The sequence below is a fragment of the Rhipicephalus sanguineus genome, unplaced genomic scaffold, assembly GCF_013339695.2.
Source record: "Rhipicephalus sanguineus isolate Rsan-2018 unplaced genomic scaffold, BIME_Rsan_1.4 Seq1137, whole genome shotgun sequence".
Classification (NCBI taxonomy): Eukaryota; Metazoa; Arthropoda; class Arachnida; order Ixodida; family Ixodidae; genus Rhipicephalus; species Rhipicephalus sanguineus.
In genome coordinates, this window is record NW_023614389.1 from 6430 (window position 1) to 20888 (window position 14459).

The following is a 14459-nucleotide window of genomic DNA, read 5'->3' on the forward strand; positions in this document are numbered from 1 at the left end:
TGTGCGTGACGTGTATGGGGATGTGCATACTGCATACTGGAACGTAGTGTTATGCAAATGAGTCGCATGGAACTGCCGATGCATTCGACCTGCAGTGACGATTTTGACAGCTGACGAATGTACTGTCGTGAGCAATTGATGAGCTGGAGCGCCGCATTCAGGTATCTTCGGTTACTTACAATGTGCTGTTGAATTTGTCGCACATAATTGCCAGAAATAACTATCCAACTATCTGCTTCATCATTTAGTGCCATGGTCAATTTAGCTTTTGCCAACTACGTGTAGTCGCTATGTCCCTTGAAAGACAATTTCAGTGTTCCACTTCGCTCTGCTCACGACTATATACATACTGAGTTACTGACCACGATTATTCAACAATATAGCTTCTCGAGTATCGCTTTTTTCTATTTCTAGCACGTTTGAAAAGGCAGTCTATTTTGTACTTTGAAAATACAAGCTGGTAAGAGCAGAAGAGAGCAGAACATAGACGTTGACAACTCTGCCCAATATATAGCTCAGCAAGTCACAGATGTGGCACTGGCTTCTTTGTCACGGTCACTATGAAATGGGATACGCAACGAGACGAGAAACCCGATCACGAAATATTGCTGCTTCAAGCCTCCTTGCTATAAAACAATTGTGGTGTGTTGAAGGACTGCTTTCTGCATGCAGAAATGTTCACTTTGTGTTTACTGTGACACAATAAACACAGTCATGTTTTGAAGTGACCCTTTATACCAACAGTTACTGCATTACATAATTGCTCTATACTCAGTCCTCCACAACTCACGCGAAAGGTTTTACATCTGTGAACTGAACTGACAATACAATTTCAAGCATTCACTGAATACAAGTGTAATGTGTTAACCAAACATAACAAAAACTATCATATGGACTGTCTGCCGAAATTGGGTATGTTGTCCAAGTCACTGCTGTCAGTGCCATGAAGCAGTACTCTGATTTCATCAGAACCACCACAGCTCAATGCTGGGACTATCAATGGACAACAAATATCTTGGTTCTTGTTACACTTTAACGCAGTAATCATAAACGGCCAATTGCAGCAGCTAAAAATTCTTGAACTTACAGAAGCTAGCCTGAAATCGCATAAACATTGATGGTGTCGGTCAAGTGTGCAATCTGCTCCTGCTTGGGTGCATTCAGAGCTATTTTTCGAGACTTGCTGGCTGTGAACTCTAAAGTCGCACAACCCAAGAGGTTTTAGTGCAGCAGCTGTTATGACTTCAATGCACCCAGAAGATGCAAGCAAACTCTTTCTAGAATTTTTTACATGCAGTCATCCACCCTCCGAATAAGAATGCCAAAGTTTTGCATAAAAGCTTTTATTATTTCATAGGTGCAAGCAAAACAGAAGCAACGGCTTCACCTTCCATATCTCTACAACAACGAAATAAATCAGCACATCAACAGTAACATGAAAATATTATTTACACTACAACAAATAGACAGAACAGGACTAGATAAGCACTTCAATCTTCCATATAATACAGTGGTAGATAACAGTACATTATATACAAAAGCTAGTGCGAAGGAAAAAAAAAAAGACTAGTATGCTGGCCTGCATTTGACAGAATGATGCATCATCGTAATGAACAGGCAATGTGATCAGTAGACATCACGCCGATTTAAAAAAAGCAATTAAAATGGTCATTACCAAAATGAAATCTTACAACTTATGAAATAGTGCTCAGCTGCTAATCCAAAGTTCACAGTCTTTCGAAATTTGTTTATTTTATTTATTTATTTATTTATTTATCATACTGCAGCCCTATTCAGGGCTATAGCAGGAATGGGATGTTATGTAATACTAGGCAACTGAGAGAAATAATACAAACAAATAATAGAAATTGTAAAGCAAGTACACACGTAACAAAGCAAAAATGAAAATGAAGTTGATTACACGTTAGTAAGATGTTCATTGACTGCAACTATGAAGTCGTGATAGGTGCAAGATATCACGGTTAATCCAAGGAAGTTTATTGTTTATCTTTTTTGTTTTCAGTGGAACGTGGCGAGCGATGCATAACTTCACTAGTGACTCAAAGTAATCAACAAGCACATCAACATGACACTCGGTACTGAGCAACACAAAATGATGAAGGTTATCTGCCAGGGCGTCAGTAATAGACGTATCATCAGCCGTAGTAAAATCATTATATGTGGTATAACTGAGACGTTCATGTGGAATGGGACAGTTAATGTGCACGAGGACTGCATTATGATCAGAGATACCTTCTAAGATATTGTATGTGACACCTAAATGAGCAAGACTGTTACTAACAAACACTAAATCAAGAATGGAGTTCTGCCGAGTATTTTTATGAACCAATTGTATTAGGCTATGTGACAGGGAAAATGTACCTAGATCCCTGCAGACAGGGGTACTAGAGGCGGAATACGTAAGTGAAGGCCAGTGAATGCCGGTAACATTGAAGTCTCCTAGAAGGCTAAAATCTGAGCGTAAAAGCAAGGCGACACTACCACCTTTTCCATTCTGGCGATCACAACGGAGAGCAATGTAACCAGGAGGCATGAATTCAGAATCGTGAATTTCATCGTGAAGCCATGTTTCAGTGATGCAGATAACACGAGGAGAACACGAAGAAACTAGCGAAAAAAATTGCGAGAATTTGTTAGTAATGCTTCTGGCATTAACATTCAAAAACGCAAGATCGGAGGCCGTTTGATAGGACGGTAAAGGTAGTGACGAAGATGTGTTAGTCGTTCTGGCATTGCTGTCAGAACCACGAGCTATTATTAGTCTGTTTGAGGGGCCATCCCAATTATGCTGAACGTTATCGATAAATAAATGATCGAACCTCATCTTGACAACCGATCCAATATTACGATGCTCAGCTGAAGCGTCCCATAGCTTTTTACGTACAGCGCGCACCTTCAAGGAAAAATCTTCGGGCAGCTTGATATCAGAATTTTTCAACTTGTAAGCATTCTTTAGCAATAATAGTTTGTCATTGAAATCTAGCAACTTCAGAATGACAGGCCGAGAACGTCCAGGACGTGTTCTACCTAACCTATGGGAACGTTCACCACGCGGACAGTCGACGGCAAGCCTGTTGAGCACGTTCACTACCTTGGAATGCAGTGCGTCACGACTCTCATCCTTATCTTCTGGTATACCATAAATAATGATGTTGTTCCTTCACGAACGGTTTTCAAGATCTTCAAATTTAGCCGTTATGTCAGCCACTGTGCGTTTTAAGCAAACCAGTTTGGAACGAAGCTGCTCGGAATCTTGCTCAGTCAGAGCTTTGGAACGTGTTTTCGAGAGCAGTCACTCGCAATTCCATGGCGTTGAAACGTGTCTTCACAGTATTTTTCATTTCGGATATGTCTTGCAATAAATTTTTCTGGCAAGCAACTAAATCGGAAAGAACCTTCACGAGAGGATTATCAAAATTTGACACTGCTAGCTCAGCCGACGACTCAAGAGCGCTTAGGGAAGATTCATGGGACGTCACCGATGTGGTGGCGTCGCTTAGCGGAGCTGCGATGATTGTAGCGTCCACGGGTGTGCACAGAAATGACTGGCTCCCGAACGGTAAGAGAGGAACGTGTATTCAATCTACAATCATGGCGAAGTGTCTGCCCTGCAGTCCACTCGCGAGCTCTGTCCACTTCAGCTTCCTCCTCTTCCCTCAGGTGCCGTACATTTTGCTCTGTTCCGGATAATTTTGCAGCACACCGGTTCGATCTCGGCCACAGCAGTCGCATTTTGATGTAGGCAAAGTGCTAGACGCCCATGTACTGTGCGATGTCAGTGCGTGTTAAATAACACCAGGTGGTCGAAATTTCCAGAGCTCTCCGCTACAGCGTGCTTCATAACCATAGCGTGGTTTTGGCACGTAAAACTTGATATCACGTATTATTACAAGTTATTTGATTCACAGTTACAGCAAGCACTCAGCTGACATTCTGAACGAGAACACGCATGCCTACGCTCTTTGATGCGCACTTCCCCGACTGCCGCAACTTAGACAGCAGTTGCGCATTGCGCTGCTTTAGCGAAAAGCGAAGCCTGCACAAAAAAAAGTGCGCTGTAACTTTCTCAGCGACACTGTGACAGGCTGGGAATTTCTTATAAACATCTTTATCTTGCACTGCCTTCTTCAGACTGTCGAGAGTGCACTTGGACTCGATTAGATTTTCCTCATTGACACGAAAAAGTTGCTCACAAACCGTTGCAAGGTCTACCAACGGCTGAGAAGGCACCTTCAATGGGTTGTGCCCATGCTGTACGTAGCATTTCAGTGCTATAAGTTCCGGCACTTCTTTGGTCCTATCCACAAGGCTGCCACGACAGACATTGCACAGTTTGTGCTTGTGTGTGACGGCGTATGCGACATACCCTGCAAAATAAAGTAGGCTATCTTGCTCCTCCTCGCAGAGTTCTACAATGCCATCATCGCATGTCTCTTCGCCATCTTCTGTGGAGGGCTGTAAAAACTCTTTTTTGCTCTCAAAAAAATGCAGAAGGTCCTGCGAGTCGTCAATGGCATAGGAACCGTGCCTACTGGGTTGAGAGAACTGTCCAAGCACAATAATTCTAAAGGTGCATTTGAATTCTCTGGCTCGTGGCACCGGAGTCTTGAATCTTATGCTACTGAAAAGATTTTCCAAGGCGTCCTGGCTCAGCCGGCTCAGAAGTAAGAACTTGAAGCCCTTTTCTGCAATATAATATTGCCTCAAAGATAAAGCCGACAGGGTTGAAATGATGGCACCTGTTTGAATGGGCTTCCAAGCTCCCTTCCCCATGCCCGCCTTGTCCATTATAGTTAGACCAAGGAACATCTTAATAAAAGCCTGCAGAAAATTTGTGGCCTCGGCAGCTTTTTGAGCACACAACTCACTCAGTGCTGTTTTCCTAGTCCGAGATGTCATGATTGTGAACCACCTGAACACCTCGTCAAGGAAGAAGGCTGTAGTGATGGCCTCCTTTGGCAGGAGGTTTTTGTTCACTAAATACCGCAAACCTGCAGCCGTGCTGTGGTGCATTAATGCATGCGCAGAAGCAACATTCATTTTCTGGAAGTGGTTTGGGTCAAGGTCGCGGTACTTGAGGTGTGGCATGACCTTCAGCTTGTGCTTATCGTCCAGAAGGCAGGCCTGCCGGATATGTTCCATTGAGACCTTTAAAAGAGCACAATGAAAAACTACACAGTTAGCATGAATTGTACGCAAAACAGAAAAGGTTACAGCATTGCTTTCTGGTTTTATATGAAAGAATTTTTGAGAAGGCTTTTAACATTATCTAAAAAAAGATGTATTTCTGTGAGGGCTTTTAAGAAAGGATAACAATGAAGTTTACACATGCAACCTAATTGAACATACAAGAATAATAATATCAAAGAAAACAAAGAAAAGCATAAGAATAGCAGCATTTTTTAAATGAAGTGATACAAGTGCTTGGACTGACTTGGCTGAAAGGGATGAATTGTATATCACAGTGTGTGCAATGCTGTGTTCCGTAAGGAAGGCCAGTACTGAACAATTCTGAATAGATGCGAGATGGTGAGACTGACGAAATAACAAAATCCGCCCCAAGGTGAAGAGGATGACGTACATCAGATGAATGGCCCTACGTAGATGTTAGTGCTCTGTCGTCGCTCCTCTACGTAGAGGTTTGTGCTCTGACATAGTACACAGTAGCACGTGACACTGCTATAATTATTTGGTGCTACACGTCTAACTAGCGTAATTTGTTGCTCAAGTAGAGTAATGAAGTTTGAGAGGAATAATAAGACACGCAAACACAGTGCGTGCATGTTTTTTTTTTTTCTGCAAATCGCAGCGAGATAGGAGGCTAATGTGCGTCTGTTTCGCATGCGTTTGTGTTCTCGCGCTTTGTGCATCGAGCAGATGCCAGTGCTGGAAACAAAAGTAATTTTCTAACACGTTCAAGCACTCATTAGGCCTAGCCCATTTATTCTCTCGCGTCTAACAAAATGTTCATGTGGCACTGGTTGATCATACCGAACGTCTTGTGTGCCGCAGTTTTCACAGTGATAGCGTGAATACAGTCGGCATAGCTTGACTAGAAAACTCCGACACGGCGCCGCTCGCGTCTCGAGGGCTCAAGCTATTTTGCGCACGTCACGGGCTCGGGACCTCGTGTATGCATGATGTGTTCATGTGTATGGGTCATGTGATCCTCCTGCTTGCACGCAGAAAGGGGCAACGGAGGGATGTGGCTTGCGAAGGCTACGCGGGGCGAGTGGCAAGGGTTTCAAGCTTGCCTCCTCACATCATGGTTTCGCGCCGCTTCAAAACATTTATTTTCGCAGCTTATAATGCATCGATTTGAAAAATTTTTGCGGCATAATGCTCTCCACTGGGCACACAACATCCAGCATCTGAAATTCGGTATGTGACCTGGTGAGGGGCCCTTTAAAGCTATTCAAAAGCCTGTTTATAACTGACTGGATGCTATGACTCCGCTACACCCCATCAGCAGACTCATAGGGACATGTCACTCGTTGCATCAAATGCTCTTGTTGTGAACTGCACTGATATTCTATAATCGAGCGAAAAATGAGTGTTAGTGAGTACTGGGCATGACAACTTTATGCTTGAATATGTTTGAGAATGCATTCCAAGTGAATGTCTTTATGGAGATAGACAAGCTCACCTTGCTACTAGGTAGGCTGTTTGCTTTCACTGTGGCATCATCCAAGATTATTTCCTGTCCTCGAACTAGGTGCCCTCTCAGATTCTTCAGGAGATGTGGGGCATCTGCCAAAAAATATAAGTGCCGCCCATTGCCACATGGGTGAGGGCAAGAAGTTCTCGGTTTCCCATACTTGGAAGCATGAATTCCACATAGTCGCCAGATAGCAGTGTTTCCGGGCCCCATGTCTGTCACCACTGCACTCACTGTTACACCAGCACTTTCTGCTCTTCGTATCACATTGAAAAGGCACTGTTTAACTTGCTCGGCATCAAAGGAGGAGGCTGTTAGAAAAGACGTGAAACAATTATTGTTTATACATCAAAGCTGTGTATGTACAAAATTCATTTTGAACCTGTAAAATGTCTCAGTGTGCTTACTCTGAATAAAACAAAAATTGAGGGACCCTTAAGCTTCTCCTTTAAGAGTTGAACGCGATTGCGATTTCCAGCCCCATATGTGTGAGTAACAGAGTGTGTGCACTAGGACGTGCGCCATAATGGGTCGAGTGCTTTTAACCAGGAGAAATCATGCTCGTGAAACTGCCAAAGTTGCGATGCACCCACTACGTGGTCTTAACAGAGTATGCGCATTAATGTGCGAGCCTTTTGTAATGGGTGGCCGGCTTTAAATCACCAACTCTGTCTGAACGCTTTGTAATGGTTGGGCTTTGAAAACACCCCCTCATTGCGCAGTTCACATCTTTTGACACCTGATGTGATTCTACACTTCTGCCAGGCAATATTAAATGTGCTAAGAGGACCCCTTCCACTACATAACACTTATATAGTGTGCTTATGCGACATAGTTTCAAGCAGCATGGTGGCTCAGTGGTAGAAAACCTGCTTCCCACCCAGACAACCCAGACAACCCGGGTTCGATTTTCACTTGGACTGAAGTTTTTATTATTTTAGTTGCAGCTTTCTCAATTTTTCGGTCACGGATGATTTCTCGCTCACAACCAACGCGCCGAAGCCGACGTACACGGCGAAATTTCTGCGAAACAAGCTCTCTAACGCTATCGCATTAATAATACTACCTTTCTTGCGAACGTAACAGACCTTGGCTTCAATCGTAAAAACTCAGATGGCAATTGCAACAGTACAAAGATACAGAATTGGCCAGAAGATATTCACAGCTAATATGTTTTATAAATGGAAACGCCTTCCTTTTATGTTCAGAAATAGTACACACTGACGTGTGCATTCTTTTCTTTTTTTTTAAGGAGACAGGACTTTACCATTAAAGCTTTTGTTATGGTAACTAAGTGGTAGCTTAATGCCGAAAGTGATGTGCTGCTGGGTCCAAGGACATGGATTAAATTCCATGTAAATATTGCCATAATACAAAAGTAAGATGTGAAAACACTGGTGCACTCAAATTTACATACAGGTTAAAAACCCCATTGATTAAAATTATTCTACATAGTGCTCCATAATAAAAATGTGGCTCTGGCATGCGAAGAACCACTTCTTTTTTTATAGGTAAGACACAAAAATTGATACAAAGTGAAAAACGGCAACAGCTTTGTAAAGTGCAACCCTTACATGTGAAATGGTAAGCAACAGCTTGCTTCCAGCGACTTGTGATGCCCGCCAACATGAACACGAGAGCATGGGTAGCAAGTGCCTCTTTGGTAGCTGCGTTTGATGGCCCTATTGTTGGCTGCCCTGAAAAGTTCATTGACGTACAATATGAGATTAACACACAGCTGAATCCTAGGGTCAATGAGAGCAATGGCTGAGAGTAGCAACACGCATGCGTTGACATGAGAAGTAACATTTCGCTGCAATTGCTGTACATTTAAAGACAAGAAGGTATACCGGGTGGTGTATCGTAATGATATAAACATGTTATCTTTTTGGCGTAACAGCTTCCTTTTGGTCACCAAACAAAGTGCCTTTAGCGCTAAGCTGTTCTGCACTGGGGAGCTGAACCGCAAATGAAGCACTAACATCCACAGTCATACCTATAATGCTTCCGGTTGACGCATCATAATCAAGCCCTGGTGAGATTTGAATCTCATCCATCAGGACACATGCATGACGTTCCTCTGCTTGCATCCCAGCCACTTTCTGCTCCAAAGCGGCAAAAACTTCTTCAAGGATACCTGCAAAACATTTCTTACATCAACATCTCGGGGAGAAAACAGGTCTGTAACGTGCAGCCACAAAAAACAAGGATTTTAGAGCAATCAGCCATATTTACCAGGAGTGAACTTAATGTGTTCTGTCTGCCGTTGCAAAGTTCTTTTTGCTGGGAGAGGTACAACATTTTCTTTAACGAAGTCATACCCCTTGCTACCACAAGCAACCTTCAATTGCAGGGCTTTTTGGAGGGATTCGGGGGACCAAGAACTTCCCCGCATGGAGCCTTTTTCAAGAACACGGATCTGATCGTCAGACAGCACCCGCCTACAGTGTTCTCGAAGTAGCTCTCTGTCTTTTTCAGCCTGGAGCCGCCGCTTTTTTTCTACATTCAGCTTACGCTCTAGCTCGAGCACACGGTCCTTTAACTTCATGCAGGATGCACATCCTGCTCAAATTCGAAAAGAAAAACCATAAGTGCATGACTTCGTTACTTTTTCACAAGGGCTCCAAAAACTGATATGCTCATCATAAAACATTGGAACCTAATCACTTTTTGTACATTTTAACTTTATTCCTACAGATAATGGAGAGAAAATTTTGAAGCACTTTGGGCAACCTGGTTTCAGTGGTAGTACGCATGATATCATAAGCATCATTTAGAGACATTAATCAGGAAGGGCAGACGTGACCATGTTCATCATGCTATTGCCAACCGTCCATGCTTTCAGTACGTGTTATGAGTAACTTAAATACTAGTAGAAAGATGGCTTTTGGATGTGTTTTGTCTTGATAACCAAACCACAATTGATGCAAGAATAGCAACAACATAGCTACCAATGAACAAATTTGCAATAGTGCTTAACAACCCTCTCTGCTTCAATATCTTACCTGCAAGCATGGAAGGCAGGCTAAAAGGAAATGTAGGTGTGCCTGAATATTCGGGCATTGTTAAATCTGTAAAAATATAAAAGCACGAACATGTTTTTATGCAAGTGCCTGGCAAGGCCATCTAAAAGGAACTGTCACATTGAAACAATTCTGCAGATAAACCTAGTAGTAACTAAAAGGTAACAGTAATATGTTGCCAAGCAACCTTTGTAAAGACGACTGCTGTGATATTGCATGCACATGCTGAGGGAGCCTCCGATTTAGATCTGGCTGGCTTTTGTAGCAAAAAAGGGGCCTTAAGTGGTCAACTTTATTTTTAGATATATTTATGATGCATAATTGGTATGTCTCATTTCTGCAAATTAGTTCATTTCAGTGGCTGTCATCACGAGCTTTTCATGAGCAATGATAACTCAACACGTGCCCACAACGCCACGACTAAACGTAAACTCAGCTTCATCTCACATGACTGAGAGCTGTGGTTCTGAGGCAACACACGCTTCTGGTTTTTTGGCGTCTGCAGGGAAAATATACTTGTTGAAGAAAACAAAAAAGGAAGTTTCGGAGACACTTTTGGAGGGAATTAAGCGAACAGTTTGAATGCGTTGTTTTCCCCAACTGCAGAAGCTAATACAACATAAAGCCCCAACACATCAACTGACATTTCTCAAAATTCTGCCTACTGTCTTACCGATGGGTGTCGATTTCATGTCACTGCAAGGAGTGGAAGCATTGTAGGTGTCCGACTGAACTTCCATTTTGATTCCTTCTGAAAAAAATGTCAACAATCCCATCACAAAATCGTGACTGCGCTCACAAGCAGAGATTTGTAAACCTGTTCCTGTATTAGAGGAACAGGTACACAGGCATGCACATGCTGAGGGAGCCTCCGATTTAGATCTGGCTGGCTTTTGTAGCAAAAAAGGGGCCTTAAGTGGTCAACTTTACGTTTAGATATATTTATGATGCATAATTGGTATGTCTCATTTCTGCAAATTAGTTCATTTCAGTGGCTGTCATCACGAGCTTTTCATGAGCAATGATAACTCAACACGTGCCCACAACGCCACGACTAAACGTAAACTCAACTTCATCTCACCTTCTGACATGACTGAGAGCTGTGGTTCTGAGGCAACACACGCTTCTGGTTTTTTGGCGTCTGCAGGGAAAATATACTTGTTGAAGAAAACAAAAAAGGAAGTTTCGGATACACTTTTGGAGGGAATTAAGTGAACGGTTTGTATGTGTTGTTTTCCCCAACTGCAGAAGCTAATGCAACATAAAGCCCCAACACATCAACTGACATTTCTCAAAATTCTGCCTACTGTCTTACCGATGGGTGTCGATTTCATGTCACAGCAAGGAGTGGAGGCATTGCAGGTGTCCAACTGAACTTCCATTTTGATTCCTTCTGAAAAAAAATGTCAACAATCCCATCACAAAATCGTGACTGTGCTCACAAGAAGAGATTTGTAAACCTGTTGCTGTATTGGAGGAACTTTCACTTGGTATGTCACCAGCCGTGCATGGCGATTCTGACGGTGCAGAAACTGCAATGCAATGAGCAAAGTAGATTACTATGGGCAGAAAGGATAAGCTGGAATGAAAAGTAAAAACTTGAACCACTATTTCTATAACACTCACAGCTGAAGATGCTGGGGATGGCATCTGGCTTCAGCCGTTTCTTCCCTTTTACAAGGACCTCCTCAAACTGATCTTGGCTGAAGTGATCCTGTATAAAAACAGAGTTCATTAACCATTCTGAGCATGGAGATGCTTATGCTAGGGTTACTGTATATGCAAATGCAGCAGCTAGTTCAGACAGTAATAAAATAATTGTTGAGGTTTAACATTTCAAAACCCACGTTATGATTATGAGGGATGCCGTAGTGGTGGGGTGGGCTCCGAAAATTTCGACCACAGACAAGATGGAGTGGTATGAAATGCAGGATATGACTAATGCAAGCTATTTCCTTGCACCACTTCCCTGCTCCTACTCTCTAAATGTGTATGTTATCTAGTTAGAGAGCGCACATTACAAACACACATTTTCGATTTGGTCGTGCTACCCGAGCAGAGTGTGAAATTATATGTTGTGTGCTCGTTTCTGTTAAGAGTCCGCTGTAATGTTTCGTGCAAAAGTTCATTACGCAACATCCGCCGTTTTTCTAATGCCTCACAGAAAGTCAGTGCCAACTTCGCTCTTCGAATGTGAGCTCGAGTCGGACTGAACTTCGGTCCGTAGAGATAAACCGGTTTCAAAACTCGTTCGTGTGTTCTTAAGTGCTCAGATGACGGGCCTTACGAATGCGTTGAATTTTTGGCAACTTAATTGGTCGGTTCGCAACAGCACACTTTTTTTTATTGCTTTTGCCACAGTAGCCCATTCGTCTCGTGAGCGTTAATGCAACGTTCGCACCTAGTATGCTACTTGTAGGACCGAAACGGTCGTCTGACTGTCGAGGACGGGCGGCGTAAGCAAAGGCAGCATCTGCACGTAAAACTACACACCGTTAATGCAACGCTTCCGTCGACCTTGGCAGTTCCCGACCCCATTGTTGTCGCAAACTTAATTCGATAACAGGTGGTGGAGGGTAAAAACATGGAGCGGCGACCTAGAACGTCGGTCCGCAGCGTAACAAGACGCACCACGCGCACTAAGCCTCTTTTTCCTAAAAATGAGACGCCCGCTCATTCTGAGCGCACAGTCAAGGCATTAAAGACCCAGAAATGCATTACCTCGCATATTCTTGCTCCTCTTCCTGCCGGCTTCTGACGTTTCATGCGCAGCAGCCACTTGAGGCGGCGACGCACGACGGAGACAGACTTGCCACATGGAATCGAGAAGAAGGCCTTTCCGTGCTCTTCTCGGTTCGTGCAGTGGGGAGCGCAGCATCCTGTCATTGTCGCAACTTCGCAACACTGAGGCAGGGCGCTGCGCCGCGCAGACGTTCGCAAAAACGGACAGCACAAGACACCACCACAACAACGACAAACCAAACTCAGCCGGACCGCCTTGTGCTTCGCCGGACGGCTTGATACAGCGGTGGTGGCGCGGCGATCGCCAGCACCCGCGCGGCCGTGAAGTTGGCTTTCCCTAAAAAGGATGCTTTTTGCGCACGTGAGCGCGCTGGGCGAATGGTGGCGCGAGCGGCGAGTTCTGTCAGAGGCGCAACTCTGCTACCTAAAGGTAGCATATACAGTAACTCTAGGTCAAACACCTTCGTGGTCAAATCAGTTGACACTGTCACCGAAAAACGCACAGTTGGGAGTATCTTGAGAAGCCAAGTTTAAGAAAAGGACTTTGTCGTGAGTAACAAATAATGAACATAATGTACATAATAATATCATAGACTGGGATAATGCCACTATCATCGCCAAGGAAAACAGCGTGTCATCCCGCCGGCTTCTAGCATCACTAATTCAGTCGACGCCAGCCACATTGAATAGGACACAACAGGGACTACGCCCACTCGCTGCGTCACCTACTGGTTACATAATTGACGACTTCCAGTCCAGCTCAATGTACAAGTAACCCATATGCAGTTCTCAAATGTTGAATAATTTCATCAGACTTGGTCAGTGACCGTGTTCTATCTGATCCAATCCCTTACCAGACGAACTTTCATCGGTCTCTTGACTATACTTTGTGAGTTTGGACAAACGTTATGGTGAGGCTTTCAAGAGGAATGTAAAAAAAGTGCCTCTTCCCATACCACTGAAGTATAACAGGCCTACGCCAATTCAAATAAAATGAATAAGGCTTGTGCCAATAAACAATTTTGTTTAAGAAAACAAAAAGGAAATCCGACCGTCTAGCGCCACCCCAGCCACGGGAACGGACTCAGACAGCGCGGGTTTCTTTCTTGTATTGTCACAATTGTTTCTGACGCTCTTGACTAACACTGCTCGATTTCTTTTTTAACTCTTGCTCCGCCAAGAAATCTTAATGCCTTTTGGCTCTCCTTGGCTGCTTCACGAACTGGTCCTGTAATGGTCTTGACACTCCCGGCTGACACAGCTTGTTACCATCTTTTCTCTGGCTCTGCCGTGGCGTCTTCATGCCGTTTTACTCTCCTTCGCTGTTCTCCGAATTGGTCCTGTTGACTAAAAAGAATGTATTAAACTCCCGAAGAGAGGCAGTGTGATACTGCCTCTGCTCCCCCCTCCCCCCGTCTTCAGTGCTCCCTCCCAACCGCGCGCTCCCCTTGTCGTCCCCTCTCTTTTCCTCCATCTCCCTGTCTATACCTTTGTGTGTTTTGTGTTTTTCCTCTCTTCTGTTCTGCCTTTTCTTCTTCCTCCCGTTTCTCTTCCTTCTGTTCTCACTCTTTTGCCGTAATAATTTGTTTTAGGGTTCCTTGATTATGTGTTAGTGGACTCTTTTCTGTTATGAAAGTTCTACGGGGACAGGTGTGAGTTGGAACGTTTTTGGAACATGGTCGGTTATCCTCGTAGTGCTATTGTTTTTCTATGCCTCTTGTTTTCATTAGCTCTTGATTGACGTCTTCTGTTATTCTTTTCACCCTCTTTTCACTCTCTCCCTTCTCTTCCTTCCTGCCCTTCCCCCTTCTTTTCCTTTTTCTTGATATGTTTGTTTGAACTCCTCGCAGATTTCTGGAGACCCAGAATCGAGGTTATGCTTTTAGATTGCCTAGGTAGGCATGTGTCGTTTTGCTATCTTCAAAGTTCTTAATGGTTTTTGAACCCATTCCTGTTTTCTGTTTCCTCCTTCCCTTCTTTCCTTGCGGGAGATGTCTTGGCTTTGCCATGTGGTG

General features: G+C 43.7%; 1 long non-coding RNA gene across 1 annotated transcript; it reads right to left on the reverse strand.

The window, feature by feature from the left end:
* Positions 1 to 10375: 10375 nt before the first annotated feature.
* On the reverse strand, positions 10376 to 11418 carry LOC119376246 (uncharacterized). Its single transcript, XR_007414570.1, has 3 exons — positions 11329 to 11418; positions 11163 to 11234; positions 10376 to 10453 (listed from the first exon to the last, which is right to left on the reverse strand). It is a non-coding gene; the product is annotated as an uncharacterized LOC119376246 (long non-coding RNA).
* Positions 11419 to 14459: the final 3041 nt, after the last annotated feature.